This window comes from Otolemur garnettii, unplaced genomic scaffold, assembly GCF_000181295.1.
Source record: "Otolemur garnettii isolate 467f Iridium unplaced genomic scaffold, OtoGar3 scaffold00110, whole genome shotgun sequence".
In the NCBI taxonomy this organism is placed as follows: Eukaryota; Metazoa; Chordata; class Mammalia; order Primates; family Galagidae; genus Otolemur; species Otolemur garnettii.
Genome location: NW_003852505.1, coordinates 6,391,443 through 6,397,027, shown reverse-complemented (window position 1 = coordinate 6,397,027; position 5,585 = coordinate 6,391,443).

The window sequence follows — 5,585 nt, the reverse complement described above, 5'->3', positions numbered from 1 at the left end:
ACCAAAAATCACATTACAACAAAGATATTTGTATCAGAATGTTTATTGCAGCCCAATTCATAATTGCCAGGTCATGGAAGAAGCCCAAGTGCCCATTGATCCACAAATGGATCAATAAACTGTGGTATATGTACACCATGGAATACCATGCAGCCATAAAGAAAGATGGAGATTTTACGCCCTTCATGTTCACATGGGTGGAGCTGGAAAATGTTCCTCTGAACAAAGTATCACAAGAATGGAAGAAAAAGTATCCAATGTACACACCCCTATTATGAAACTAATTTATACCTTTTATATGAAAGCTATAACCTAATAACAGCCTAAGAATATGGGAAGGGGGGAAGGAGGGGGAGGGGGGAATGGGTGGAGGGAGGGAGATTTGAGGGATCACTTCTGAGGTTTATCTTACAAGAGTACAAGTGAATCTTTCTAAGAGTAGAATGTGAATATTTTAAAATAATAACTAAGAAAATGACATGAAGGCTATGTTAACCAGTTTTATGGAAGTGTTTTGGATTGTGTGTGAAAACCCCACACTGTACCCCAGAAGTGCATTAATGTACACAGTTACCATTCAATAAAAAAAGGAAAAAAAATTGAAGAAAAAGCCAACTAATTGTGGAGAAGATAAATTTTTCAACCAGTTGTCAAAACATCCTATAAAATAATGTAATTAAGCTATGTTACTGTCATAGCAATGGCCAGGTAGATCAATGCAATTGAATATAGGGTCCAGAAGCTAATATACATCTATTTCCATGTCTATTCATATAATAATGCACTAATCTGTTATATATTGAAGCATTTGAAAAGAGTGGATTATTCTGTAAAGGTTCAGGGACAATTAGATATCAATGTGTAAAAATTATTATCTGCCTACGGTTTATACAAGAGGATGTTCCAAAAGATTAAATATTTAAATAAAGGTATTAGAAGAGGAAATAAGTGAATGTTTACATAATTTTGAGGGTAGATAAAGATTTTTGTTTGTATGATATCAAAACAAGAAAAATATGAAAGAAATTATTTAAATAAAGTCATATCACGACAACTACATGATTTTTTTTTTTTTTTTGGCATAGCAGACAAAAGTATTTACTAGGGAAAGGACACCCTGTTCGGTAAGTGGTGCTGGGTAAATTGGATACTCTTATGCTGAAGAATAAAACTGGATCCCTATTGCTCATTATATACAAAAGTTAATTTAGGATGGATTAAAGACTTAAATGTAAGTCCTCAAACCAAAAAAATTATGGAAGCAAACCTAGGAAAACTCTTCCATAGATTGGCGTAGGCAAATAATTTATGGCTAAGACCTCAAAAGCAAATGCAACCAAAAAAAAAAAAAAAGAAAGAAATGAGACTTAATTAAACTAAAAGTTTTCTACACAGCTAAAGAAATAATCTACTGAGTAATTAGACAACCTATAGAATGGGAGAAAATATTTGCAGACTATGCATCTGGAAAAGGACTAGTAACTTACAAGTAACTTAAAGAACTAAGCAAGAAAACAACAACAACAAATAACCCCATTAAATAGTAGGCAAACAACATGAATAGATATTTTTCTAAATGGATAAAAGACATGAACATATGCATAATATCACTAGTACTCAGATAAATGCAAATTAAAACGATAATGACACACTATTTTATTCCAGTTGGAATGACCTTTATTAAAAAGTCAAAAACACAATGGATGCTGACACAGATGTCATGAAAAGGGAATGCTTATATACTGTTGATGGGAATGTAAATTAGTACAACTTCTACGGAAAACAATATGGAAACTTCTCAAAGAACTAAAAGTAGATCTACCACTTGATCCAGTAATCCCACTACTGGGTATGCACCTATGGGAATAAAGTCATTATATCAAAAATAAACCTGCATTTGTAGGTTTACCATAGCACAATTTACAATAGCAAAGATATGGAATCAACTTTAGTGTTTATCAACTGATGATTGGATGAAGAAAATATGGTATATATACACCATGGAATGCTGCTCAGCCATAAAAAGCAATGTAATAATATTGTTTGCAACAACTCAGATGTAACTGGAGGCCATTATCTCAAGTAAAGTAACTTAAGAATGGGAAGTAAAATACTGTGTGTTTTCAGTTATAAGTTGGAGAGAAGCTATGGGTATGCATAATCATACATAGTGGAATAATTGATAATGGAGGCGCCAAAGTTTGGAAAATAGAAAGGAGTAACAAATGAAAAATTACCTATTGGGTACAATGTACACTTATTGGGTAATGGGTACATTAAAAGTCCACACTTCACCACTATTCACTATATCCATATAAAATAATTGTACTTATAACTCCTAAATCTATGAAAGTAAAAAGATGCAAAGAAAGATAAATGATTAGAACCAGTATTAAAACAAACATACACACCTACACATACTTTTTTTTTTTGTATCAAAGGACACCATACAAATGATGAAAGAGAAACAAATTGGGTAATCTATTTGCAACATTTATAATAGAAAAATAATATTCTTATTGAAGAACTATTGCGAATTGTGTTAGGTATAACTCTTTGAGCTATAATTGATAAAAACCAACAAATAGAAAAAAGAAGACTGTTATAACAGAAAAATGGGCAACAGAAAAAACAAGAAATTAAGGCCAATAATCATAGGAAAAGATAATAGATAATTGACAGTACAGTGGCTAAAAAGGATCAGGGAGATTTATAGTGTTAATGTGTAAGTGTGTCAATGCTATATTGTTGAGAGGAAATAAAAGCTATGAAGGTATGAATATTATGTTTTCACTTGTGTGAAGCAGTAAAGATATAAATAAATATATTTATATGTGCATACAAAAACCTGGAATGATATATTTTTAACCTGCCCTGTTCAATATGGCAGTTACTAGCCACATGGCTACTGAGCAACTTGAGGACTAGTCCTAGTTGAGATGTGTTGTGAGTATGAAGTACACACTGGATTTTGAAGACTTAATGCAAAAAGTTAAATATTTCTTTAATAACTTTTATATTGGCAAAATGTTAAAATGATAATATTGTGTATATATTGGATTAAATAAAATATATTTTTAAGTTTACTCCTCCCCTATTCTCCTTATTTCACTGGGCTACCAGAAAATTTAGTTACATATATTCTTTCATTATATTTCTTTTGGACAGTGTTGCTATAAACAATTAAAAATTGTTATCTCGGGCAGCGCCTGTGGCTCAAAGGGGTAGGGCACTGGCCCCATATGCCGGAGGTGGTGGGTTCAAACACAGCCCTGGCCAAAAACTGAAAAAAAAAAAATTGTTATCTCCCAGTTTGATGAGAGTATTTCAAATTGTATATGAAAACACCACAATGTACCCTGTGATTGCATTAATGTACACAGCTACAATTTAATAAAAAAAAGAAAACAAAAATTGTTATCTCTGAGGTAGTGGGATTATGAAGAGAAACTTTAGCTTTCTACTTTATACATTTCTATACCTAGCACGTATTATTTACATGAAGGTGAATAAGTATACTGTACTTTGTATCAAGAAAATATATGCATGTTTTTATTTTAAAACAATTAAGCCATATGACTGGCTTTTTGCCTTGCAATAATCAAGTTCACAGTATCCTTTCTTTTATTTTTTTTTTTTGTAGAGACAGAGTCTCACTTTTTCGCCCTCAGTAGAGTGCAGTGGAGTCACAGCTCACAGTAACCTCCAACTCCTGGGCTTAGGCGATTCTTCTGCCTCAGCCTCCCAAGTAGCTGGGACTACAGGTGCCCACCACAACGCCTGGCTATTTTTTGTTGCAGTTTGGCTGGGGCTGGGTTTGAACCCGCCACCCTCGGTATATGGGGCTGGTGCCCTACTCACTGAGCCACAGGCGCCTCCCACAGTGTCCTTTCTTGTTAACAGGTATTGACCAGGGAATGAATTTTCCAGCTTATTCATCAGGCTTCTTTACAAATTGCTTATTTCTCCTTCCTTAACTAAATTCACACTCCAAGAAAGGAGATTTTTAAATTTTTTTTATTTAAGAAAGGGGATTTTTGATGAGGGTTTTCAGGTAAATTTGATACAGTCTGAAGGTAATTCCAAAGAGAAACTCCAAGAGTGTTTTGAGCCATAGCACAAATCTTATCCAGGAGGAACAGATATGGATAGGACACTTGGGTGGGTAGATAAGAGTAAACAGGATGCCAGGCATATGGAGATCAAGAGTGGTTCAAAGAGAGAGATACTGAAAGTCCAGGCCAGATGTGGTTTTCTAGCTTTTACTAGAGCATGACACCTGTTGGAGAAAGGAAATGCAGGTGTCACATTGAGGCTTGAGTGGCACTGTTATTTATTTGACAAGAGAGGAGCTATTAGACATCCTAAACTAGACAGGCCTGGGAAATCATAAAAGGCAAGAAGGAACAGGTAGGTGCAAGCAGTTGATGGAGTTCAACTATAGGAAGAATCAAAAGCATCTATAATATAGGGTTAAAGTAGATCATAAATGACTAGAAATCATGAAATAGCAATTAGAGAACGCATCTGTGCAACAGTGAATCAAGTATCTAGAGCCTAGGCTGATAAGTCTGAGCAGGCAAAGTTGAGCTTCCAGGTTTAGGTAAGAAGCATGGACAATAGATCTGTGATTTAACCAATAGTACACCTCCTGCCAAGGAAGAGTTCCTAGACTCAGAATGTGAGTTTATAGTGTTAGCCTTCAAGTAGGGGTATTTGGCACGATCATGTAAACAAAGGGTCAGCAGTTAGTAGTTCTGATTTGGGAAAGGGACTGATGTGAAATTTTTGTGGACTACTTTGGGAAGATATTCTGGGGGTGAGCATAAGGTAGTAGGGTCAGGATCAAGTCTCAATGTATCACCCACCCTCAGTTCCCATTTAGTTATCTAAGTAAGAATTTTAAGCCAATGAATCAAGAGAAAAATGAACCAGCATAGTGTCCTTTGGAATGACAGTCATCAATGACAGTGGATTCTTAGAATGTCACCAGAAATTCATGGGGAAAGAGCATTTGAAGAATGTGCTTCAAAGGTAGTCAGCTCTTATAATTAATAAGAATTGCAAATTTAGTTTCTCTTCCAGTTTTGCCAGTATGATCTAATTGGGAGATACTTATTATTGGGTGAATTTTATGTTTTTTTCATGTTAGCCAACTTAAAATAGGTATTCTAATAGGCTTCATCTTTATGGCAGATGTTATGCTTCTGTCCCAAACTGTTCTCAAGAAAAGAAACCCAGTTAAGAAATTATGGTACATTAAGATAGAGTACTATTTAGTCCTTAAAATGATCTTGCAGAAGACTAATGATGTTCAATGGTAAATGACAATCATGATATGATAAAAAAAAGACCCCCGTTAGTTCTAATTTCATAAAAATATGTTTAGTACATATGGAAAGACCAGAAGGAAAAACACTAGTGGTTTTCTCTGAGTGGTTGAATTGGGAGATATTTTCATTTTCTTTTAGACGGAGCCTCAAGCTATCCCTCTGGGTAGAGTGCCATGGTATCACAGCTCACAGCAACCTCCAACTCCTGGGCTCAAGCGAGTCTCCTGCCTCAGCCTCCCAAGTAGCTGGGAC